The sequence below is a fragment of the Amblyomma mixtum genome, chromosome 1 (genome assembly GCF_055824585.1).
Source record: "Amblyomma mixtum isolate Tamu chromosome 1, ASM5582458v1, whole genome shotgun sequence".
Classification (NCBI taxonomy): domain Eukaryota; kingdom Metazoa; phylum Arthropoda; class Arachnida; order Ixodida; family Ixodidae; genus Amblyomma; species Amblyomma mixtum.
Genome location: NC_143012.1, coordinates 324,685,562 through 324,712,576, shown reverse-complemented (window position 1 = coordinate 324,712,576; position 27,015 = coordinate 324,685,562). Strand labels below are relative to the sequence as shown.

At 49.6% G+C, this 27,015-nt stretch overlaps 1 protein-coding gene across 4 annotated transcripts in view; it reads right to left on the bottom strand.

Moving 5' to 3' along the window:
* Nucleotides 1-18,487: 18,487 nt before the first annotated feature.
* The window catches only part of LOC149372774 (uncharacterized), a 126,709-nt gene continuing 118,181 nt past the window's right edge, over nucleotides 18,488-27,015 (bottom strand). For all 4 annotated transcript variants that reach the window (XM_089587320.1, XM_089587309.1, XM_089587289.1 and 1 more), the window contains one exon: nucleotides 18,488-18,749. The gene's annotated coding sequence lies outside the window, so the exon portion shown is untranslated. The remainder of the gene's footprint in view (nucleotides 18,750-27,015) is intronic.

Sequence of the window (27,015 nt, the reverse complement as noted above, 5' to 3'; positions counted from 1 at the left end):
GAGACTAGCAGTAGAAGAAGAAGAAGATAAGAATTTATTGAGTACAAATCGGTTACATAAATTCAGTATACAGGCGAGGGTCCCAAAGTCAAGCGACTGTCACGGGACCCCCGGTAGATTAATACTAATTTGATTTAAAAACAAGCAGCATTACAGACAGGTACAATTAGCAGTAATAACAATGGTATTTTAAATAAGTAACATTTATATAATGAGAATGAAATAGATTAGCAGGGCAAAAACAAACAGACAAGCAAAACAAGAATAACAATCCACTATAAATAATATTGTACAAAATACAGCGTTGTGAAAAGACAAAGAAACAATTGAGATTACAAAGATACAGTTGTCGAGAAACAAAAAAACAATAGTAATAGATAAAAAGTTAACAACTAAATATTATTTAATCAACCCCCTAGTTAGCACGTCTTAGCTCTATTCTCACGCGTTACCCCGCTAATGTTATGCCGAAAACAGCACTCTTCTAACTCAAAAAGCTTGTTTTTGAAAGTTGCCGAACATCTTAGGTGAGAGAGAAAGAGTAGACTATTATTCCAGAGGAGACCGGAGCGGTTTGTGGGTGAGGTTCTCAGTCCAGGGGCACCGCCCATTTATTTTCTTTTGCGGTTTTGTTTCCTTGTGACACGTCTTCGCGCCAAGCGGCAACATGCTGGGTTCGCACCTCGAACATGGTTGCGCCATAGAAGCAGGAGAAAGGAAGTATTGGAGTCCCAAGCTGCAGCCGAAAGGAGTGGTTCAAAGCGCATCCCGCCATGCAACTGTGTCTCATCGTGGCAGTATAAAGCAGCGCACTCTTCTAATAACCAGATAGCATCTTGCTGCTCGACCTCATGTCAGGAACGTGTACATCTGCTAAAGCGTTCTCTTTCTGTCATCCTCTCGTCTGCTTCCGCACCTACTCCGGTCCAGTCAAAGGTCGCGGCCTTGTCCTTTTATGGGTGTTCTCAACATGACGCCGCGTGGTCGTCGGGATTCCAACCGCGCGCTATGGGCTGCGGATCTGTCTCCGTCTGCCCAGCGTGTCGCAACCTTATATACTGAGTGGCGTAAGTTATCTGCCTGGAGTAATACGTTATATTAACCTCTTCGCCTGACCATCCATCCTGCCCCACATTTATTTCTTTTTTCGCCGTCCTCCGGTCTAAAAGACGATGTTCTGTGCCTTGTACCTATATATCGGCGCGTCGTCGCCGCGGTAATACAGCTCATAGCCTTTGTAGCAGCGGTTGAAAGGAGCGCGAGTGTTTCTGGGCTGTGCATGGCCTCGCAAAACGGTGGTTCTGCTGCTCCGTTATTCAAACGCCATTTACGTCAAAAAGCTTCAACTTAGGCTCGGAGTGGTGCTGCGATACGGTGGCTTCGAACAAATTCTGACGACGCCGCGCTCCTCAGTGCCTGCACAATTATCAACATACACAGCTATGTATGCCAGAGAATATAAGGGCCGGGCACAGTACGTCAAAAAAAAAAGTATCTTCGGTACCCGATACCCTCAAAAATTGTATTTCCGAGACCGATACGAAATACCGAACCAAAACTGATTTCCGATACTGGTACTCGATACTGTATCTTCAATACCCCACTGAAATCTCCATTACTAATAAAGCTGGCACTATGATTTTCTTCTCCTGTTTCTTCTGATTTTATTGCTTTTTGCCTTGATTTGCGCATGTGCCCTACAATCACTGGCTTTTTCGGTGCTGCATAAAACGTGCGGATCACCCTCTTTGATATTAAAGTTGTTAGTTCAGCGCCCTGTGTATCTCGTCCTTACTTCGGCCCTCGTCTGCCAGCGCTACAATGTTCAGGATATGATTTGCTAAGTTGAAAAATTTCTCCACGGTTTCCAAAAGTTATAGTGTATTCGATATTACGCACTGTATCTTAAAGGGTTCAAACGAAGAGGCTGCGCGGACCTCCCCAATTTGTTTAAGCTCCACTGTCCACGCAGCAGGTTTCGTTAAAACTTTAGCTCTGCAAGGAAGCCATGTAGGCGTTGAAACGATCGCTTCCATAAGCAGCCTAGCAAAATCTTTTTTTTAGCGCTAATGTACTTCATGTGAACCGGACTCTGAGTACTTGGATACATAGGAATCAAGTTGAAACTGCTTCCGATGCTACTCGTTTGTTAGTGCAGCATTGACGGGTAGTGTCTGCCTTTGTCCTTCGCTAAAAGCTGCAAGCTACATGCGCTTGGGAAAGCCGAACAGTTATCTCCCCAACAATATGTTTAAAGACACTGTAGCGCAGCAAAAGACGAGGACACAAGAAACGAGAGACGAACACCACGAGCGCTATTTTAGCGCTCGTGGTGTTCGTCTCTCGTTTCTTGTGTCCTCGTCTTTTGCTGCGCTACAGTGTCTTTGAAGTATGTACCAACAAGCCCAAAAAGCCACGCTACTGAACAATATGTTTAACAGATGTTTGAAGTCGAACATTCTTCTTTAAAGGCTAGAAGGAAAACGACAAAGAATAAAAGCACTAAAAGTTTTTATCAGGAGAATGATATCTTGCTAATCTATGTTGTTTAGACGTTGTCTTAAGGACTGTTTTAACTAAGAGAATCTCCTCAAACCGTCCTTCCACAAGAGCCTGATATGCAAGGAGGGCCCTGGGCCGCTAAAGGGACCCAATGACGATACCACGTCATGCCCTTGAGGCGGGCCTTAAGTGCCCTCCAAATTTTTATCGACGGATAAGAGTGAAGCGTAGTCACGGCGACTTGAGGATCCTAGAGGTGTAGTTAAGAAACTACTTGCACTAGCGCATCTTGAGAACTACGCCTCGTTGCATCGTAGTTCCTCCAAATGAAATGAATGTATCAGCTTGTGCATTTGACCCTGCCGGTGCTGATTAGCCCATTGACTCGAGTGTGGAATTGTGTGTGACCTTTACCGAGCTTAAAAATAAATAAAAATGTCATGGAAGCTACTGATCATGAAGGCGAAAGTCTTCCATTTCTGTTGACGACCACCACAGATTGAAATAGGGCTGAAGGGGTAAAGTTTCTTCCATAACTATGAACCTGTCTTCTCGTCCCTTCTGTCACCGATTGTGTAGATTTGCAACATATGTGTCGGCTGTACGCCAGAGAGCGAACGTGGGAAAAAAAGACGACTGACCGGGCCAAAGGCAATGACATCGTCTCTTTTTTATTCTTCCCTTTTTTCCGTTCGTTATCGAGTGAGCGAGCGCCGCTGGCCCAAAGTATAGCTCGCAGCAGCCTCAAAATCTGCTGACACTTCTTTCAGTGTCGAGTATCGTTAAAATACACGATCCATTAGAAATGTATTTTCGATATCAGCACTCCGATACTTTCATTTTGTACAAGCTGTACCTAATACCGATACACAGAATGTATCGAAAAATAGCATATAAGATAAATGTATATTCGATAGTGTCATTTCCTGGAGAATGTGCTTCCTTGCTGCCGGGGAGTTCCGCGGTGGTTTTAGCCGTAGTCGGCTGGAGGCATCTTCTGTGGCACCATCCGCTATCGGCGGGATAATTTCAATAACGGGGCATGATAACATAACAGCTTCTCTGGCATTTCAGATAGCGAAATGACGGCATTACCTCGCTGCGGTTGTCCAAATCTTTTTAGACGACCGGATAGCCTTCGTATTCACAGATATCACGGCGACTGAGGACATTCCTCTTCTGGAGATACGGTAAGGAACTTGGAGTAGTTACACTGTGTCACACAAGAGTACCGTGCGATGAACCACCCGTTCTACCCACGGTTGGGACTCTGGCTCCTTCTCTTCCAGTTCTGGTACTCTTCTTCCTACAAACTGCGCGCAGAAATTTGCCTGTTTCACGCCGTTGGTAAATTCCTTGACATGCCGTGAAAGTGTACCAGACGGGGATAGCACCTTCGCATGGCTATTCAAGCCTTGCAGGATTTCTTTTTTTCTTTCGATCGGAGAGCCTAATTAATTCTCATCATATTGTTAGCTAGCTTTAAGTTCCAAGAGAGAGAGAAAGAGAGTGTGTGTGCCTGGGGGAGGGGGGGGAGTGCAAAAGAAACGTTGTGAAGCATCCTGCTAAGCAATCCTTCACAAAAATTGTCGTTGACGAAGTAGCGAATCAGTCATCTTGCAATATATGGCAGAATGATTTGGATGGCGATATCTGGCTGTAGTAATTCTGGGCTCATTTTTTCGCAACCGTACGTCACTTCTGACACAGCTGAGCTTATCGAGACCTTGCAGTGGCCCAGAGAAGCGGCAGGGCTCGTCACAGGCCGCATCTCTCTCCAAAAGCAGGTGCTTCGTGACGTCGCATGCGCTCGCACCATCACCACCACCGCAGCAACAAAAACAGCCATACCAGTAGCCGTCTTTCGGACGAGGGTCTCTCCGTATATACGGGGCGGCCCCTACAAATCATGGCTTCGCGCGGTGGGTCCCGAATGTGTTTTCGAAACGACGTCTCTCTTCGCCGCCCCGCGGTGGCGAGCGACGCGGCAGCAAGAAAGGAAGGCCGCCGCCGCAGCCGTACTGCCGCATGCCAGGCGCTCGCCGCGTTCTATACGTAACGTCGTTTCTCGCCCTCTATCTCGTCCTTTGTAGCCTCTTTATTTCTGTCCTCCCTCCTTCGCATTCCCAGCGTGGTGCGCCAATGTCTTTCTCGTCGGCGTCGTTATGCGGCTCCGAAAGCGAGATGCTAATGCGCGCGACACTCATGACGCGAACACACGCGCGCACTGCGGGTGGCGCGCTTTTGCTGCCTCCTCGAATCTCCCTCCTCCTTCTCCCGCTCTTCTCTCTCCCTTGATTTCCTTACCGCGTGTTCAGGCTACTGGACGTCCTGCAGGCAGGCACGCCGGCTCGCTAGCGGACACGGCCATACAGAGGCCACTCGCGCACATCACCGGACGAAAGGGACCCCTGCGCGGTCATGAAATCGGCGGCGTGCTTTAAGCGCAGAGGAGAAGCTAGAGCGGCGCGGCTTCTGCATAGATGTGCCGCTTGTGGATTAGCACGACACGCGGTACGGCGTGATAAATGAAATTCGAGGCAGGCTCGCGATGGCCATGGCTGTGTGACTTCGTATCGCCGCACCATCCCCCTCCCTCCCACTGCAACTTCTCCCCGAGTCCAACTGGCCCCGTGCCTCATTTCCACATAGGAATGCCGAAGAAGGAGAGAGAGACACAAATCTTACGAATGGAGGTCTGAAAAGGAAGACGGTTAACAACATTTTGCACCTGGGGGCCGTCCGGGACGACATGGCGGCAACCTCTGCCGGCTATAGTACACGTGAAGTGCAGAGACTGAGAACGGCTGCAGTCGTCAGAACGCTGCATATGCTTACCAACAAGTGCATACTTAGGCTCACTATCTCGTGCTGCGTTCATGGTACTGCTTCAAAGGCACAAGCCTTCATGTGCGCATAGAACGCTTAGCAACTCTTGGATATCGAAACGCATTCCATACCAATGACGTTCGAAGCACTAACGTTCCGCCTCTTTCTGTACCTTTCTCGCCGCACGGTATACGGTGGTATACAAGTCCGGTTTCAGTCTGCTCTCACACCGATGGTCGGCAGCTTCTCAAAAGTTTACAGCACTCGAAGAGATCAGTTTATCAGCGGCAGATGCGTTTGGCACGCAGGGGTGAAGTCTAGCCTCATCTTTTCGAGCAAAAATATCGCTTGAAAGAGACGGCAACGCCAGGACCAAGCTAGCGTGTTAATCCATATGAACTGTCGCGGATTAGCATCACAAACAACGTTCTCAAAGATGAGAGCCTACTTGTAACGCATTCGGGAGTCGTGGAATAAATAGATACGCCGCTCGCCGGCAGGTTCCGCTTCTTATGCGCGAGAACTTGCTTAATACACGGTCAGATGAATGGTCACCCTTGTGTATGTAGCCCGTCCAACGAGATATAACCGCGGGAAGGCTTTTACGAGGACCATATAAATTACGAAAGCAGTGCCGTCAAAACGAGTTCGTAGAATTGCAAGGTTCTGCAAATGGTAGAGCGGGTGTACTTCCTTGCCCGCAGTAGTTTCACTGAATGAGGGTGGTTGTGCAAGGATGCGACTTTTGTAACGAAAGTCGTGTATGGGTAAAAGTGCTGCGTATAAGATAAAAAATTAACGTGCCCTGAGCAACCGAGCTACACACGATGAATATTATTCATGTTGTACTCAGGATGGCACTGCTCGTTTCATAGTGTGGCTTGAGAGCCGTCTCAGAGAGGCAGAGTGTGGAGAAGAAAAGGCGGAGAGCTAACTAGAAGAGAGCCTTCCCTGAATTATAAAAGTTTGGCAGGGGTCTGTTGCAATCAAAAGGCTTTGACTTTGAGTAGGCCGTTTACAACATGTCTTTTTTTTTTTTCGTCCATATACAAGTTCAGCTCCCCTTGTTTTATGATAGAGGAAAAAAGAAAAAAATGTATAAAACTTGCATAACAATGAACGCTATTAGTAATTTCGTTACCTGCTAATTTTATGAACGTAGAATTAATTAGAACAGATGATATCTACAACTTACGTAACAACTATACGAAAAAAGCCGGGAGTAATGGCATAATTAGAAAGGTTGCGTGGACACTGGGAGGCTGAAAAGTCTGAAAAGGAGGCTGAAAGGCTTCTAAAGGACGAAGCGACATGTTTTAACTTTTAAAACGTACTAAATATAGGTCTACTTGCGAGAGAGAGAGAGAGACTTTAATGAATAATGGAGAAGTCTGCCTGGTTATGGGCCTGGCATGCTATACTTGGTTGTACGGTAGCTCTGCTAGGGTGTATCTCCTGCGTAGCAGAACGTGGTGAAAGAAAACTCCCACGTTCACTTGTATGCTACGAGAAGATTATATCTAAGTGATCCGGAGATGCGGCCGTTCTCAAGAATGTCACCTGTGCGCTCTGACCATGAGAACAAGGAAGGTGGACCAGAAGAGTTCACCTGGCGTGGGTGAGCTCAGATGTGGTCGGCGCTACCTCTATGGCTCCCGTTTCTTCTCGTCTAGAAGAGGGCGGAACGTCTGCGAGAGCTCTTTCGTTTTGCTTCCTATGCGTTCATGTTTCAGTTCGTTCGGAGCGCCTAGTGAAAAAGTTGTGCTTGAGTAAAGTTGGAAAGCCACGCATTCAAAACCTTATGGATGTGAAAGCGAACAGCGCTTCGCTTTTTCACGTTTTTTGTTGAGGCCGCCGCGGTGGCTCAGTGGCTATGGTGCTCGGCTGCTGACCCGAAAGACGCGGGTTCGATCCCGGCCGCGGCGGCTGGAATTTCTTTGGAGGAGAAATTCTAGAGGCCCGTGTGCTGTGCGATGTCAGTGCACGTTAAAGAACCCCAGGTGGTCGAAATTTCCGGAGCCCTTGTCTACGGCGTCTCTCATAGCCTCAGTCGCTTTGGGACGTTAAACCCCATAAACCAAACGTTTTTTGTTGAACTTCTTTTAATGCATAAATCCATTCTATACGGCCTTGTGCGCCAGATTTCCGCTGATCCTTCAGTCGGCACTGCACAGCTCACCTCAACAAGCATGAAGATCATGCATGCCGATCAAAGCGTGCAAACTATGCATCAGTAAGAGAGTTAGAATAAGCCGCTATTAATGTATTTTGTTATATATAATGTATTATTAATGTATTTTATATTTGTATTTAATTATTTTAGTCACCCCGCATAGTGTGTACATGGCTACACAGGTAGTAGGATACATATATTATGGATGTTATTCAGGTTGAACTAGGAAGAAAAGGAAGATGAAGAAGAGGAAGGAGTAGAAGAAAGCCAAAAGGCAGATAAACCCGACAGAATGCATAAGCTTCTATGCGACGGAGAGGGTGTCTGCGGCAGTTGCACTCAGTGTTTCGCACGTGAAGCTGCAATTTTTTTTTTCAGAATTTTTTTTTTTTACTTCAGAACAAACCAACTTTAATTCTGTGGGGCCGCACACTGCATCTCACGCTAGGCAGCTAAATATGGCCGGTTGCGCCGGTTCCCGTGTTTGCGGCATAAGTTGGTTCTAATATCAACTACAATAAAACTCATTGCACAATATTTATTTACCATGTTTGCACGTATACTATGGACATACAGACTAAGCAGAGAGACCACATTCGAAAAAACAAAACAAAACTAATTCACAATTCACGCTAGCTCTATGGGAACGATCAATCGAAAGAAACAGAAATGGGATGTGCGGACAACGCTAACCTTTTTGCAAAGCCGTGACATCTCGGAGCGAAACGGCATCTGCCGGCAATAGCAAAATAAAGATAAAAGATACTCATGGGTTACTAACGCAGTGAAATGTCATGCACTTCAATGAAAACTCAGGCTTCCCCCAAGGAAATGCTCACTCAAAAGAAAGTTCGCTGAGTTGAAATCAGCACGTAGTTATTCGATTGAAGTGAATAGAAGTAAATCTCAAGCGTTCAAATGGTTCCTGAAGATATTTGTTTCATAGTACTGTAAGCTAAGAACATGTTTTGAACCGGTACGCACTGACCTTTTGCATCCACGATTGCAATCTTCGGAAACCGGGCGAGTTCATTCGTGGTGTTGGACAATCTTTTGGTACAAATTCATGACAGGCGCAAACGATTTCAACTTTATGAACACATTTACGCCTCTCTTTCTGAAATCGTTCAAGAATTTTCGTCTAAAACTGGTGCTCCCTTCACTTCTTACGTACATTGAACGTGAGGTATAAGCGCGTTGGCCAATGCGTTCGGTGATGGTCAAGTGTAAGCAACCTGCGCAGCCATACCAGCGCCGCCGCGGTGGCTCAGTGGCTATGGTGCTCGGCTGCTGACCCAAAAGACGCGGGTTCGATCCCGGCCGCGGCGGCTGGAATTTCCTTGGAGGAGAAATTCTAGAGGCCCGTGTACTGTGCGATGTCAGTGCACGTTAAAGAACCCCAGGTGGTCGAAATTTCCGGAGCCCTCCACTACGGCGTCTCTCATAGCCTTAGTCGCTTTGGGACGTTAAACCCCATAAACCAAACCAAACCAAACCAAGCCATACCAGTCTAAAGCGGACATGGAATCCAGCAAGTTCGTAAGTGTGCTGCTGCGAAGTTTTGCAAGCTACGCTGCTCCAGAATTGCCGTTCCCGAAATTTCGATCGAAACAACGCATTAGTGCCCGGGACCAAAGCATTGTTTCCCAAAATGTTCGCCGAGCTAATACATCCGCATTCAACGTAACGGGGTTACGGGACGGCTGGGGATTGGGAAAAGTTCGTTTCATTGAAGAGTACATTCAAATGTTCCAGTATCGTGCTCATTGCAAAAGAGGGGGTTTCACGATGCCACACAAAAGCTCCGTGATCAAAAATGTAATTTTATGTTTCCAGTAATTCGTTACAGTTACTATGCCGCTCGCGTCACTACGTCGAAGGAAACATAAATCGCTTTCAAGCATGACGGCGTATGGTTTACAACTCCTGCAGCCCTCGTAGGCGTCCATGTTCCAGTTCTAAGTGATAAATTAAGGTGCTTGCATTTCAATCACGCAGCCATGAGAAAAGAACTGCAACCCTGCGACGGTGGTCGGGAATAACGTTATTCCGAACGAGCTGCTACATATTCGCATTCGCGCCGCCGCAATAACGACAAGCTCGACGAATATGCGCGCTTCTTCAAGGGCGACACCGGCCGGTTCTTCCCTCGTTTTAAAAGCCGCGCACGACCGCCGACAATTTATCTGGGGCGAATTTGCACGCAATCCGAAGCCGCAGGCACCGAAGGACACCATCAGTCGAGCAGAGCAGCGTCGCTGCGCCGTCATCACCAACGTGTCCGTCGTTCTGCATGCTCTGTGACCACCGCATACATACACAAGCGAGCTGCAGCGCAAGCACGCGTCTTCTCATCGCGGTCGACCTCTATCGCATATTACGTCCGGCAAGCGGAGGCAGTGCCGAAGCTCCCCCGCTTACAGTCGACCTCACGGCTGGCTCGCTCGCTCGCCTCACGCAATTCGCTGTCCAGCCGCTTATTGCCTTTCTCCTAATAGGGACCACATTACCGGGCCCGTCATGCGGACTGTTATCACGACACGCCCAATGAGAAGCACGGTGGGGGAGAGGAGAATGGGAGGAAGGGCGTGCAGCATGCACACGGGCGAGGGAAGGAGAAGCAAGAGATGGAGCCCCGCTCTGGAGAGAGCCGCCGCGCTGCTCAAGGCAGATCACGAAACGCTGACTCGCGGAGCCGCTGCGCGCACAGCGGCGACGACGACGCAGCCACCAGCAGCGGCGGGGCGAGCGTATAAATCTCATTTCCCTCCTGCCAGCCACAACTCACGCTCCTTTGCTGCCCGGGACAGGTGGCCAATATCCCATTCGGCGGCGCGTTCCTTCTTCGTGCACCGCTCATCTCTTCTCGCACGCCGCCCGTCCTGTATATCGCACGGCCGACGCAGCTCAATGCGTGGCTTTCTCTGCTGCTGCTGGCGCCGGTTTATCAGGCACTCAAAATTTCGTCCCTATTTTCCTGCTCATTGCGCGACCCCCGCCGCGCCAAGAATACGCGGAGCACGTATCTGCACTGCCTGCCTGTGCTTGCTTGCGTGCGTGCGTGCGTGCGTGGCTGAGACCGTGTAACTACGTGCGCAAGCGGCTCTCTCGTGATGTATGTGCGCACGGCGCCGGCGTTCTTGAGTCCTCTCAGCATGCTCCTTGCTTCCCTCCCTCTTCCTAATCGCTGCGCCTACACCGTGCGTGCATCCACAATGACGGGGTGCTCCCGTGGCTACCCCACAATGAGCGACCCCTCGTGCATCTGCCGCAAGCCGCGCAGTTCGCGGGGTCCCCGCCGATGAGTGCCTTTTAAGCGACCGGCGCCGGTGTCGGTTTTGACGGCTTCATGGAAGCAGGTCAGCCGTGTGCCTCCTTCTTCCCCTACGGTGGGCACTCGGCCAAGACTCGGCCTACCCCTGCCTTCCCCCCGCTCCTCCCTCTTTCCTGCGGGGCTGTCGTATTCCTTCTTTTTCCTTTTTCCGCCGGCTCCTCATAAGATTTCGCCTACATAGCAGCGGCAGCATACGCGTTACGGAGGTAGTTTCAAACGCGGAAGTGTAATCAATGACCAGTCGGTCTCCCACCGCTCGAGGAGCTTGCTCGAACTGGCAGCGAAAAAAAATGCCGGCCTCTCCGAGCTTGGCTCAACTTCGGACGCAGCATCAATCTGGAGTCGCAGCCGAGCTTCCCGACCACCTGCACTCACACTGATCAGCCGCCTCCAACACGCGTCATCGTGGACAAGATGAGATGTTCTCCTGGGGGAAGCGGGCTGTTTCGTGGGAGTACTGCGTACGCGGGTCGAAGTCCGCACGCTCGCGCATGCGCTCCGGCATATGCAGTGTCGTGCAGAAAATGAGCTCGCACGAGCGACGCCAAGATACGGTTGATTGCCTTTCCCGCATCGCAGTAGGAGACGACGGACGGCGACCAGGGCACCGTCAGGAGAGGCGGGCACTTCAAGCACTTCGCGGGCCACGTTTCCTTTTAGTATTCTTTTAATTCGCGTATCGGCCTCTCAGTCACCCGCCTCCCTGTCTGGGAGTAGACATAGCGTGCTCGCAGCTACGCTGTAGAACGACTGAGCGCGCGAGCGAGGGAGCCTAAAAATTAACTGCCCCCGCTCTTCGGTGTGTGCGCAGCGCACCACCAGTCCTGCAGTTATAACCGTCAAGCAGCGATGCGGGAAAGCGGGCGCTACGTAGTATATAGCGGAGCCAGCTCGCGGCGTGGGGGCTGCCTTGTAATTGCCGGCGCGCTGTGGGTGACTCTCGAGAAGGAGCCGGTGCGCGCGGGTCATGCGAATGCAAATTCCCCCTCTCTCCTTACTGCTTTTATATTTTTTGCGTATTTTTTGTCCGCCGGTGGTGGGGCAGCGGGCACGCTCGTGCCGCAGTTCTCGCTTTGTGATCGCACGCGCTGCCTCCGTGTATGCATGACGACGACGACGAAGGCTCGACGGACGGCGTGACTCAGCTGGGCGTAGTACACTCGGCTGCTTCTCGGTTAATTTGGCTGACGCGAGTCACCGCCGCTGCTGCGCGGTCGCCTCGTCTCGCGTGCCTTGCCGCGGGCACACCGCCGGCTGTAATTTGGTTTTATGATCATGTAGACCTAATGAGATTTATTTCTCTTTTTCCGCGATTGGCCTCTTTTTCTTTTTTTACTTCCACATTTTTCTGCGTTCCCCCTTTTGCATCTCTCATTGCTTCCGCTGTTATGCGCACAGGTGCCCCTTTGCGTCTATTACGCGTGCACCAGCTGTCGTTCTGGTTATGTCATAGGAGCAGCCAGATCCATGCTGTGCGTTCAGCAAGCCAGATATATTTTAATCTTCTCCAGCACGTTCGGTAACTAGCCTAGCTCTATATATCCTTGGTTCACCGGGGAAATAAATGAGAGCGTTTGCGTGAGGTCTGATGTAAGTGCTTCCACGAAACGTACTGATATAAGCAACCTGCATTGCTCACACGGCGCTGTACTTCTTCCGCTGCGCACCTGAAACCTGCTGCCGTCAGCCGCTTGGTTAGCGAAAAACGTGAAACTCCACATTCTGAAAGATTGGCGGCGTGCGCCTGTCCAATAGCACTCCTTGAGCAGGTGCTCTCGGCGTAGTCCAAGCACTGCTGAAGCACGCCGCATGTGGCTTCGCAAGAGCGCAGTAGGTGGCGATGATCTTCCGATGCAGCGATGCAGGTTGCCAACGGCGCTTTGTAGACAAAAGCGCTTCGTAGGCGAAAGGCCAGTATATACCACAAGCTGTAATTGTGACAGGAAGTGGTGGAGCTGAGCACCGACGTCATATGCCCCTGGGAGTCCTCATACCACTCCTTGAGCAGTGGTGCAACGGTTAAGGGATGCGCCACTGCCCAGCGATGAAAGGTGCTGCCACAGGTGGATCATGTGCGATCGAAGTTGCTCTTTCCAAGCAACCTCTGGCGATAAACCATTAATTTAAATGCCACCTAACAGGGTGTGTAGGTTGCTCACAATCTGATGGGTTGGTTGTGAAGACCTCACAAGGTCACGTGACCTAGCTTGCCCACTTAGGCTGCTTCTCCGGGGGTGGCTGCCTGAGCCAACCTACGCCACCCTAGTTATCGCTCACAACGCCGACAACGCATTTTCCACGTAACGGGGCCTTTAACGCTATCGCGTTGAAATTGGGGGCCAACTAGCCTAGCATCTAATGGGCGAAAGTATGAAATTCAGTACTACTTTAAATCAAACTGGCTAGAAACTTCCCCTTCTCTATTAAGCGTTTCTAGTTTGATTGCGAAAATAATACTGCTCAAGGTTTCCGCTCTCGGCCGTCGTCCCGGAGAATCCACCATTGACCTTTAGCGTGACCTATGTGTGACGTCATACCAGCTGTGGAAAAGCGGGGCCGCAACTCGGCTCGTCGCGATCGTCCCAGCGAATCCTCCACGATATGTCGGATGATGTGTGTAAGGTGAAGCTGCAAATATGTGCTGCAGCTAAGAAGCGGCGGCGTGCGGAAGAAACGGATGAAGAGCGGGAACAACGTTTAGCTAAACGGCATGCATATTATGCAGCCAAGCGAATGCGTTCAACACATCTTGATCTGGGTGCTTGCTTTCGCAATCCACTAGGCTTAACCAAACTAAGCCTCTGCCAATTTTTCGCAGATTGAGGGTTATGTTTGTTGATCTTTTATAAGTCGGCTCCTGAGTGTTGACCGCCATTGCTTTGTTGACTGTTCATGTATAATCAAGATTTATGTATATATTTTGGCTGAAATAACGAATGTGTATAATAGGCCCTCCCGCCTATTAGCTGTGACAATCTTTGCGCCTCCCAGATTTCTTTGAGCGTGTTGTGGATGCCTTGAGACATGAGGTGCGATGTTGATGGTGTCTTTGGGAAACCCAGTGCGTTTTGTAAGCCGCCCGTATTAGTGATTCTAGTTTTGCTATTTCTGTCTGGGTAAGGCGGAGGTAGGCAGTCCCGTACATTAATCGTGAGACGACAAAAGCTTGCACCAGCCGAATTGCGTCCCTCTCTTTTATGCCGTGGTGCTTGTTGCAGATGCGGCTGAGCATCCTGGTTATCTTCTGCGTAGCAGTTGCGAGCTTTTTGACGGTCGTGATGTTTTGCCGGCGTCGCGGTATATAGTGGCACAGGATTTTAATTTCGGGTGGCTTGGTGATATCGTGTTGATCGATGTGGATCGAGATGTTTTGGGCTAGAGATTGTCTCGGGTTCTTGAGTTCGAACAGTTTCGACTTCTCTGGGGCACACTCTAGGCCTCATGTTTTTGCATACTGGTGGACCACGTCGGCTGCTGCCTGGAGACGTACGTTGTTCCACTTCTGCTTCGTACCTGGTGCGGCACCAGATCATGATGTCATCTGCGTAGATGGCGTGTTGTACGCCTTCGCTTTTCTGAAGCTGAGCCGGAGTAGCTGGGTTCGAACCCGACCACGGCGGCCGCGTTTCGATGGAGGCGAAACGCAAAAGAGGCCGTGTGGCCCCTCAGGACAACTCCGCTTCGCATAAGTCTTCCCTCGGGACCGATCCGGGAGGCCAAGGAGATCCGCGTCCTTGGCCTCTTCATACACAACCAACGCAGGGTCGACACACCCTAGCCAAACTTCGCACGGTGGGAGACCATGTGGACCGCATGGTCCGTAGGGTATCCAACAAGCAGGGTGGATTACGAAGCAAGTATGCACTGAGGCTTGCCCATGCTTTCGTAACGAGTAGAATCCTCTGCTCAACCCCCTCCTTGTACCTGACCTGCGCAAACACCATGATGATCTACTGGAGGTCATCCATCGTAAAGTCATCAAGCGGGCTCTCAATCTCCCGGTCGCCACGTCCAACCAGAGACTTCTGGCCTTGGGCGTGATGAACACAATCCAGGATCTTCGAGAAACCCACTTAGTCAACCAATACACGCGTCTTGCACAGACCACGTCCGGTCGCCGCCTCTTGGATCGGCTACACATCAAACACGACTGCCACATTGAGGAAAGGGAGTGAGTGCCAGAACCCTGGAGACGCGCCCACCGGGTCCGACCCCTTCCCCGCAACATGTCCATAGAAGACCATAGCGGTCGTCGCCAGGCGCGCGCGGAAGCGTTGGCACAATATATGGTGTCACAACAACACGTGTATTACGTGGAGGTTGCCGGCCCACAGCACGTGGGGTGGTACACGGCCGCAGTCGTACGCAGCCCAAACACAACATGCTCACTTTCAAAGGCTATACAGCAACACATGCGGAGCAGCTTGCCATTGCTCTGGCTCTCACTAATCCCAAGTCGAAACACATCACCACCGACTCGCGAGGGGCCGGTCGGAACTATGAGCTGGGCTGGGCTCCCCCGCTTGCGTGGCGCATACTGCGATATAGCTGCCGATGCGAAAATCCAACTCCACGTAACTTGATTTGGGCCCCCGGTCACCAGGGACTCCAGGTAAACGAACAGGACGATCAGGCCGCCCGCGCACTCTCTCCCCGGGTTGTCTCCCTGTCCTTGGAAGCCTACTCCTAATCAGACAATCTGGCACTTACATTCAAACACATCACCGACTACTACAAGGAGGAGGACCGGCGCTACCCGGCACCTTGTAAGGAACTGAATCAAGCTGACGAGCGCCTCCTCATCAAAACTGTACTGTGCCCAGCGGTGCTTAAACATTTGAACACATCCTTTGATGGCGCGTTTCACTTCTGTGGGGAGGTGGCTGACACCTCCCACATGGTTTGGGCGTGTCAATCAAACTCATCTATCACCCCCAACCCCACCAGAGAGGACTGGGAGGCGGCCCTGCTCGGCTGTCAAGACATAAAGAGCCAAAAGGCGTTGGTTCAACGGACGCGGGTGGCGTTGCTTGCCAATGGGGCCCCGGAATAGGGGGTCCACCTAGTATTGTGAGGGGAATGGCCAATAGGGTCCGACCCCCATCACCTTTCTGTAGAAATTTAATAGACGATAAACATTTTTCACCTTTTTCCTCCTTTCTTCTTTCCCTCCCTCCTTTAACCGTTCGCAAATGGCGTGGTTCGGGTGTCCACCGAGATATGTGAGGCAATCACCACGCCCTTTCCTTTCCTCAGAAACCAATTTTCATTTAAAATGGGCCTATATTAGCCTCAGCTATTGGCCCAGCAAATTCTGCAAGTGTTTTTGTATTCAACTAGGAAGGCAAATAAAAGAAAAAAATTGAGGGGACACACAAGCTCCCCTGAAGGGTATGACGCGATAGCGGAATGGAGTAATTCACATATATGCAGAAAGTCATTCTCTATTTTACATTCATAGATCCCTGGGAGTCCTGATACCCCCCCCCCCCCCCCCCCCATGTCACAGTGCTGCAGCGGTTAAGCAATGCGACACTGCCCTGCAATGGCAGATGATCCCAGCAGTGGGCTTTGTGTGACCCAAGTTACTCTTCCTTGGCGACCAGTCATTAATTTAACTTTTACTTGCCATGGTGGGCAGGTTGTGATGGTGGTGGTGGTGAAAACATTTATTACGAATGAGCAGGAGGTATGTTTGGATCAGCCCGTAAGGGACCGATCCTTACAAACACTAGGTGGAGGTCCCTAGTATGGGACCCCAGTGGCGGTTGCCGCCGCCCGGGCGCGCCCGACTAAGGCTTGTTGGGCCTGTAAGTCGTGGCAGCCGAGCAGGGTGGCCTCCCAGTCCTCCCGGGTTGGGTTGGGGATGGGGGGAATAGCGGGGTTGGAGGGGCAGGCCCACACCATGTGATAAGTGTCAGAAGACACTGCACTACAGTGTGGGCAGCTGCCGCTAAAGGAGGGGTCAAAATGTTTTAGCACTGCCGGGCACAGCAATGTATTGGTGAGAAGGCGGAGAAGGAGCCGCTCATCCGCCTTCTTCAGGCCTTTACACGGGCTAGGGTAAAGGCGATGACAATTTTGATAATATGTTGTAATATCTTTGAATGTATAGACCGGATTAAAATCGGGTTCCTGACCGGACGGGGAGGAGAAAACAGCCCGGTGAGAGAGCGCGCGGGCGGCTGCGTCTGCTGCCTCGTTTCCTGCCAACCCCTGATGAGCAGGGGCCCATATGAGGTAGCGGTGTGCGGGGTCCGTATCCCGTATGCAATTTTGGTATATTCGATAGGCTAGGAAGGGAGTGCAGCCTTGTTCGACGTTCCGACAGGCCCCTCGCGAGTCGGTGATTATGTATTTTGAATTGGAATGTGAGGCCGCGAGAGCAATCGCGACCTCTTCTGCTTGTGTTGCACTGCGGGCTCTGAAAGTTAGGCCGTTAACTGTGTTGCTGTTGTGAACTACCGCGGCTGTGTACCATCCCCCGTGGTGAGGGCCGGAGGCGTCTACGTAGTATACACCTGTTTTGTTGCCATAATATCGGGCTAGCGCTCCCGCTCGTGCCAGGCGCCGACCATTATGGTCTTCATGTGACATGTTTGCTGGAAGAGGCCGCACGTGGAGGGCACGTCTCCACAGTTCCGGGATGCGAAACCTGTCTTCCATTGGAGGGGTGTGTTGGATATGGAGTCGAGCAAGAAGGCGGCGACCCGACTCCGTTAGCGACAAGCGCGTGTACTGGTTTGTAAGGTGCGCCTCCCGGAGTTCCCGGAAAGTATTCACCACCCCCAGAGCCATAAGCCGGCTGTTTGAAGTAGTGATGGGGAGGTCAAGGTTGTGATGCCGCAAGGTCAGGTAACCTAACGGCGCACCTATCTCCTAGATTGCTCTGTGGGCACTACCTGCTGGATTCATGCTCATGATTGTTCGCTCACAATGCCGACAACGCCGACGTCGGATTTTCTGGGTAATAGCGTCTTTACCGTTATCGCGTTAAATAAAGGTTACTTATGCATGGAACACCAGAGTCCTTCAGTAACACTTCGTCTCTCTCTGCCTCCAGCACATCCAGCCTAAGTATGGAAGCCATAGTCACTTTACTGCCTTCGACCGTGCAGTATCATGATACCTCATGCCGTGCACGAATTTTGTACAGAAATAGGCAATTTGTATAGAAGAATAAGCCAAGAAAGAAATTTGAGATATCTGACTTAACTTGTCGCGTTGAGGACAAGGAACGACTCATTATTGCAACACCCAGCACAGCTCCAGACATTTACTTCAATGAGCTTAAATTGACTAATAAACTTTGTTTTTACATACACCTGGTTTTTCAACCCTTTGCTGAGGAATTATTAGACCTCCTTTAAACATATGTTCGGGTTTGTTGCTGTCGTGTCCCCTGCTACGTCACTAACGTCGCCAGTCTATCCCACACTGCTACCATATCAGCATCTGTACCGGTATACCCAGAACCAAAGCAACCAAGCCGGCTCCACCATTTTGCACTGAGGTGCACCTCTTACCTGAGTCTGTTCTGTTCCCAAGAAGATCCTGTTCCTTGAGAGGACCCCGTTTCTTGACCGAAGCACCGGAAGCCGTTTGGGCTCCCCGGTGAGAAAGAAGCACACCAACACAAACAACTTCAGAGTAATGACTGTACACATTTTTTTTTAATGGTTCCAATAGCCAGCGCCATTCTGTGACTGGGCGCAGGCAGGCGTATTTACACATCTCACGGCGGCGTTGGCGGGCGAGCGGACATCGTACTTTACAGGTGGAGCTCTATGTACACAGGTATGTATAAGGGGGTCGACACGAAGACCAGAGCAGCTGAGGAACTTGCGGGTGCCCAGAGTCTGACTTGAGGTCGCCGGCATCGGGGAAGGAGGGGAGACTAGCCGTGTACACCTGCGCAGACAGGAGGGGAAGAGGATTAAACGCTGGCCGTTCCCGTCACAAAAAAAATTCTTTAGGCAGTCTATAGACTCAATAGACTTCTGTCTATAAAGTCTATAAACTCTCTATAGACAAATCCAAGAGAGCAGACTATAGGCAATACAAATTTTATAGGCAGGCTATAAAATGAAAAAAAAAATACAATGAATAGACAAAAAGAAACATCCATAGGAAGGGAATAGAGTCTACAATAAGTCTATAGACCATCTATAGAAAATTTTTATAAGGGTTTGGTTAAGGACACAGACACAGGCGAGCCGGTATGTTGTGTCACGCAGAAAAAAAGTATTTGTGTACCGCCGTGGGACAGAACAAAAATAGAAGGCGAAAGACGGACATAGCGCTACACTCGACTTTCACGGATAACATGTATAAAGTTTATGTATATGTGTGAATATTTCTAGAGCTTCTAAAAAGCGAAATCGACGCGTGGCTTTTCTGCAATACACTTCTCGTCTGCTTATTGTCTTGTGTTTTTCATTTTTATGTTTCTAATTTTCCTTGTATTTCCGCCAGATTTTGATACCACTAGCCTATCCAGCTTTTGTGTTATATTAGCTTCGTTTATTATTTTGTTTGTCATATTATTTACTTGTTGCTCTATTTCCAAGTGCACTTTCTGCTTTTGTCAACTTTTCACGGCCCCTACGTAATACCCTCGTAGTGAGGGCCTTTAGGGGCTTTTTTATAAATAAATAATGCATCCACGCGCACGCTGCCTACAACGCTGCCTAAAACGCGAGGCAATAATCTAAATATGCTTGAAAAAGAAAATTCATCTCAAAAGATATGTGCGAAAGCCACGCGTCTAACATTTCCTCTCATTGTGTAGTGGCCTACTAAATCATTGCCTCGCGTTATGAACAAGGTGAGCCTGCACGCATTAGAGCTGATCTGTATTGATACGAAGCGTGTTGTCCTTCAAAGCTTCAGCGAAGAGAGTAGCGCTTTGTCTCTTATTGTCTACTTGTGTTTAGACCATCTGCACTAGATATATACTGTATATAGTGTATGACACCTTACCAACTGCCTCAGCTGTCTGTTACACTGTAGTCTACAGCAGCTGGGCAGTTTCAATTTGATGCCCGCAAAAGAAGTCTGCGTCAACCATGCTGCTTGTAGTAGTTAGTATTTTGTTGCACTGTCATTGTGAAGCAATTATTACCGCATTCATCCATTATGAAAAACACAATTCTAAAAGTGCCAATGAGTAATGACTATGACTGTTAGAAAGAAAAGCAATCTATTTTGTTTAGCGTCCCTCATATTCTGAGTTGGTTTGGGACGTTAAACCCCATGAAACAAAAGGAAACAATGTTTGTTTGTTTGTTTTTTCAGTTAAAATCGTTCATTTCAATACGGTTTGAGTCTGTGATAAAGTTGGAAGCTCTCTAAGCAGCCTGTAGATATACATATACCGTTCAACGTGATTAGAAGGTGATCACTCCAGGCTTACTACTCGGATTAAATTGTTCTAACACGGCTTATTTTCGCAAGAGCGCTGCAACGTATAAATGAGTTTAGCCAGCCGAAGGATACCTCTATCTTGCACATTCATGTTTGTTTCTGTATAAGTGATCGTCACTCCAGAAAAAAAAATTGTTGGTCCGGTTTAGCCGGAACGAATGCGATAACCTTCAAATCGCGCTAGACTGTACAGCTCTCGAAATCGTTCAACACTCGGGTGACATTGGCGGGATATCGGAAAGCTGTACACGTGCAAGTTCGCGTAGGACGGTAAGCACAATTCGCAGCCTCCCACACAAGAGATTGTCACCCGCATTCGTCGCCAATGGGCCCATCCACTTGTGGCCACAAGTGTTCCGAGTGCGCGCGCGTCAGCGATAAACACTCTTAACATGCGCCGGCACCACCGACGGGTCAAGATAGTCGAGTCACTTCCCCGCCGCCTACCTGCCTTCACTTGGCGCTCCTCATCCTCGATGCGCCTCGCAGACGCTTTCAACAAGGGCAGCTACAAAATACCTGACAGCGTGTTTATCGACGCCATTCACGCGTCGAGGCACGGCTCGATGCCGCCGTCGCTGCGCTGCATGCTTCGATCAGCCCGCCTCTCGTGTCCCCAGCCATCATCTACCTCGCGCCTGCCTACACGCCGAACAAACAGGCCACCTATAGTCGTATATATATATACGCGCTCGCTAAAACATTCAATGTTGACTGAGCGAGCCACCAACGCCGGCGAAAGCGCATCAACGCAGAAAAAGAAAGAAAGCGCTCGTCTCCAGAGTCCGTGGCGCGCTGAAAGTCTACGGTTTCAAGCCGTTGCCGCCGCCGCCGCGTTCGCCATACCCGCAGCGCTGGGGCGCTCGGCTCTGCCGAATCGCTGCCGCCGTACATTTCATTCGCTTTCAGCTTTCGGTCGGTCGCAAATACGCAATATTTTATCTCCGCTAAGTGCTTTCAGGGCTCGTACAAAAAGCTTGCACTCACCGCCGCCGCGCCTCTCGCAGACAAAACCAAAGGGCACTTTGTCTCGCCCCGCCGCGCGCCTGGCGCACGCGGGTGGTGAAGAGCAGGCTCTGTCCATTCTTTCTCCCATCTTTATTTTTTATTTGCACGTAGCCGTACGGCGATGCCTCGCGATTCACGGCTACTGCATTTACTCCTCTCGTCGTCGTCGTCGCCTCCGCCGAAACATTCTCGGGTTGCGCTTTGGCAGCGGCGTTTTTTCCCACCTTCTACTTACGCTCCTTACCCCATTTCCACTGCCGTTTCCCCTCTTTCTTCCACTCCCCTCTTCGCACTCTCCGTTACATTTTCTTTCCGTTTCCTGCCCTTTGTTGCACTTTACCTCGCAGTCACAAAACGACTGCTCCCGAAGCCGATCGCTAGCGCGCTCTCTAGCTATACGGGTGCGCCAAGCCCATATATAGGCTTTAGAGTTCCCGCGCCCGCGCGACCAATGGCGAGACCCATTAAATTTTTATACAATCCAGCAGTTCGTGTTCCTAATGGAAAACACTTGTCCGTCCGCCGGTTCGGGCCTCCATTAAAAAGCCACTAATGCGTTCTATCAAGAATTTCGCCGAAATCGATTCAGACCTGAGCGTTAAATAAAAGGAAAAATAAGAAAGAAGAATCATGTAGTTCCGACCCGGTGTCGGTACCCCTCTCTCGTTTTCTCTCTCTCTCTGTCTTCTCTCTCTCTCCCCTTCCATTTCGCCTCCTCGCACCAGCACTTCCGAAGCTTTCTGCACGGCGCCTTGGCGCAGAGGAAAGAAGCTTTTGCGACGCCGTTTCGTCCACGGACTGACGGAGGTCGAAAAAGTGTGCTACGCCTTAACGCGAGGCAGGTGGTCCTCCCCGGTTCCGACGATCTGCTCTCCTAGCAGCATCGACTCGCAGGCACGAGCAGTGTAAAAGGGAACAGTTAAGTCGCACACAAGAAGCACATTTTGTTTTTACTTGTGCATCGAACCTGGAAACACGGTCAAGGGACCATGAGCCGCAACAAAAAGTACGTAAACAAAGTACGTTTCTCCCTCATTACTATCGGAGAAATCGTCGTACGCATGCTAATAAAATTTTTCCTTTTAATACTTATTCGGCCTGTAAGTAGTATCTCGAGTCTATACTTATATTCTTATTTCAAAAGTTCCCAGGTCTCCTGATTTGCTTTTGGGCCATGTAGTGGACATGTACTGTCGCCACGGAGACGTACAATCAATGGAAGTGTCAAAAGGAAAGTTCTTTTCACACTTCAAAATTTCTAGCACTGGAGGTGCTATGGGAGCTTCACTGCAACCGAGAATCGCACCCTGCCGCCTCAGAACATTTGTAGAAGAACGGCGCACGTAGCAGCGCGAACATTCAAACGGCACGCAAAAGTGACGACGTATTCCGACGAGTGTTGAGCTCTAAGTGGTTTCTGGAAAGGCAGAAGAAGGCGGTAAACTGATGTGGTGAGATAAACGAAACGCGTGGAGATAAAGGCGGTGTGTAATACGAATGGAGGTGAGGAAACCGGATAGATGCTCGCTATTTCACTGGTATAATCTCACCTTACAAGCAAACAGATTTGCACTCTGACATAAATTAGACTGAGCAATGAAAAAAGAAATAGAAATAATATTGCCCAGCCCGCCCCTGGCACTCTGAGAGGCAGAAAGAAAGGAGAATGGAAAAAGATGGCGCCCTTGGATCTTAATGTAACTGCGCGTTCCCACTCTCCCACTCGCACTTGCTTGCATTCCGGAGTTTAAGTAATAACATTCGCCGGAGTTCATGGGTAGTTCGCGTCTTGGTGCTTGATTACTAGACGAGGTGAAATCGTCATGCCATCTTTTTGATCGCTTAAAGTAATTTTAATTGTATCTATTTGCATGCCAGTTACATGAACGGGCCTGAGGGTTTGAGACGGCCTAACTTCTGTGGCCACCAGACAAAGTGCCACTGTCGTTCTTGAATGCTTTCCGGGAAATTTAGCGGGAGCACAGCCATAGCTGCCCAACACATTGCATCTGCCCACGACAATTAATACTGCTTTTGATCATGCGCTTTTGCGTCTATCGTTTAGTGCGGCCTTAACATGTTCGCTGGGGAAAAGCCGCGCCTGTCAGAGGTTCCCGTGCTGTCTGTAACGAAAGAGCCGAGTTGTCTTAGTTTTTTGTCACATGCTAGCCAGCTGAGAATAAAGGCAATGCAAAGGAAAATGCAGCGTAAACATAAGAGCTGCGCTGGTTAGAAGACACTACAGATTTCCATTTTTAACGCATGAAACCTGACTCTTCGTGTTCAACGTCAAGGCTGGCATTAAAAAATTACGATACCGTATCTAGAAATGCCTTTTCGATGTTTACAGATTTCGTTCTTTTATTGCTATGGATCGCCTAAAAGAACAAAGTAGAATTCTAAATTCCACGCAAAACTTCAAAGAATTCTTCGTCAATAATGACTACCGTAAACTTTGTGAACACATAACATTTATTCTGATGCACCTCCAAGCTTCATATTGTCGAGACCAAATGCCGCACAGCCTACGAACGAGAATACTGTATTGCTTTCGGCTCTTAGCTGCGTTGTAATAGCCGGCAGCAATTTTAGCCTGCCTCAGTCTGTGTCCGATATGGTTTAATCATGCGTGGTGACGTCAACCCATACGGCGTCTGATGTGATATCGAAACGCGTCCGCTGCTTCAGCCTTGTGGCGTAACGGCACTACGTGGAACGGCCTGAAAAGAGTCCGGGAAGTTCTTTGAGTTCCTAGTATACTTACTGCAAAAAAGCACTTAGGAACGTTTGCACAGAGATTCTATTCTGCATTGTGAATTATCTTGACATATAGCTACCTTACTGCGCAGAAAAAGCAAGCTATCAGAGCGTACCGAGTTAGCGGCAGCGAAGTTCCAGTGTCTTGCTTCTTTTGCGCTGGAGGTCTGCAGTAAACGACACCTGTCTCCATGCCACGTGTTTCAAAAATGCGTACGAGCGATCCACGGATATGAGCACGAACTCTGGTAAACTGATAATAATAGTTAGAGTCCTAGTGCTATACAGTAACCTAATTACAGCCATGGAAGAGCAACAAGGCGGACACTCACGATAACCGACTCTTGGAGACTCTGTTCATCCTTCCTTCGTGCACGCATGTGCTTCGTGCAAGAAATCGAAACTCTACACTGCTCGGCCAACGTCCGAATACGCCGCGCGTGAAATGGTTCATTTTAGTTAGAGGAACCGATATGGTTAGGCATGTAATTATCACTTCATTAGCCACGCAATTATTCAGCCTCCGGCAGAAAAATTCACGTTTTACGCCTACAGTTCCGTCTGATCAACACTGATAAACTCGATCGCCGGTCTTCAAAAGTGCTAAAAGAACCCCGTTTTTATTTCTCATCCTGAAATTACATTTTTATTTTCATGCTTTCAAGAGCGCCTTCCATGCGTAATTTGATGACAGTACTAAATACGCGATAAGACAAGTACATCAGTGAATTATCTAACGGCGGTGAAGGATCGATCCTCGCTTCTTTACTCCAGAAACTCAAGTAGGAGGAATATATGCTGCCCTATTCCCGCCATTGCGCTGTTCAGAACCAGGTGTCTGGATCAAAGAAAAAACAAACAAAAATGTGACGATTATGGTTACGATTTGACATTAATGGCCCAAGGGCAGCTATGCCAAGAGCGCCCAAGCTAACGTGTTTGCCCATTTTCGCAAGCATTTCGCCCCAGAGAAGCCGGTCGAACATCAGACCAGGAGAAACCTTGCACCCGTTGATAAGAAGGTGGATCCCCGGCGGTAATGGGGATCGAACCTGCTGCATAAAAGGCGGACTCCCCTAGGCCATCCCTGCGGCGAAGCTGAACATTCTGATGTGCCTGCTATCCGACATCAAGGCGATTATTTCGCGCTCTTCCGGAGATGTCCAACTAGGAGATCTTGCAACATCGAAACGGAAAGCTGTGCTTCTCGTCAAGAGCAAGTTCAAATAACATGCTACATCAGCACTACACAAGCCCTGAAACACTTAGCAGTGCGAGGGTTCGGGCTAGTGGGTAGTCAACGTGAACATTCGTAGCGCAACTAACATAAGGGGACGAAGAAAAGAAACAGCCTCGAACAACAGAGGCTGCAACTGTTTCTGTTGCAGCCTCGTATTGCAATAACGCTGTGTACTGCTAAGGAATGCAAGCAAAACCAGACGCGACGGTTCAGGAACTGTTGTGTTGTGCTTTATGGCAAATAGGCGACTAAGGCCATCATGCGCCAAACGCACGGTTCAGAAACTGCGGCGTTCGGCTGCTGAGCCGAAGGTCACGGTATCGAATACCGGCCACGATGACGTTCCAAATAGGCCGGAATAGAAAGAAACGACCGTCCGCTGTACGATGTCAGTGCATGTTAAGAACTCCAAGTAGTCGAAATTAATTCGCCTTTCACTTCATGCAGCATACCGCGGCACCTTTAGAACATCTAAACCGCACGTACCGAACGCACGCAATGATGGATTGGCAGCGGATATTGTGCGTTTGACTAAACCACACTTCACTCCTAAGGCTGTTATATTCGTGCACGAATACTTGTGCAGGCAGACAGCACGTCTTTCACATCGCTTGCCAGCCGCGCTGTCTTTTTCCATCTGGAGCAGCAGACAGCTGTCAGCTTTTATCTCTCCGTATCGATAAGAGAGCTTCTGCTATCAAATCCGCCTAGCCGGAGCAGATCTGTGCGCCATTTGCACGCAGCCACGCAACCGGCCTGCCTCCTGGGAAACAAAAACGTGGTCCGCGCGTGCGACTAGAGACCGGCACTTTTCCATAGCCGTGCGAGCGGATGCCGATCGATGCTTTCAACGACGACGGGGTCCCGATAATTGTTTCTTGCCGATAAGCGGCTTGACCGAGCGTCACGTAATGAGGAAGCCATTAATGGTCCCGGGCGACTCGACGGGCGCGCCAGCAAAAGGTAAGGGAAAGGGAGAGCACGGGAGTGTGGGATCCCTTCTCAGCGCTCGACATTACGCCGTCTCCAAGCGCGGCGGTGGTCCGACGGCCGAAGCCCGCAGCGTCCCGCTTGATTGGATCACGAAGCGAAAACGGGGTCACGCGTGGTGTCACCTCGGTCTGATGATTGCAGCCCGATGCGTCGATCGTTGCCCGAAATGTAAGCAATGGCGGTCAGAACAGGTGTTCCAGACCGTTTTGCCGAATCGTCACATATACTGCGAAACACCCCACAACATGTGATCTCATTATCTCTTTTTAGCGTGAATCTGAAACCAGAGGTGAAGGAATCGGGCCCATAACCTGAGTTCTGTTCTGTACTATCCTCAAGAATCCAGTCCAAGTCCAACATGCATGCTCTTTTTTTCACAGCTCCACTTTTTGAGCCGTCTAGCAAGCACTCCAGAATTCTGGCCGGCGTAATACATAGGAAGAATCCGTTACGAACACACAAAGCCTGTTCTACACATTGATCTCTAATGAGTGATTAAGCTGCGAAACATTTTACATGCGGAAATAAAAACGAGCATTAGGTATAGCGTGCATTTTTCAAAACGCTTAAACTACACGGACGGACAAAGAACAGACAGGAACGAGTGCATACACAATGCGTTTAGCACATACACAAAACATAGCTTTTTTTTTTTTTTTACTGTTACATAGCTATAATAGCTGAAGCTTTGGTTCTCCTCTCCGGCTTTATCCACGTGTTCAACATGGCAGTGGATACTCCGACAACTAGTTG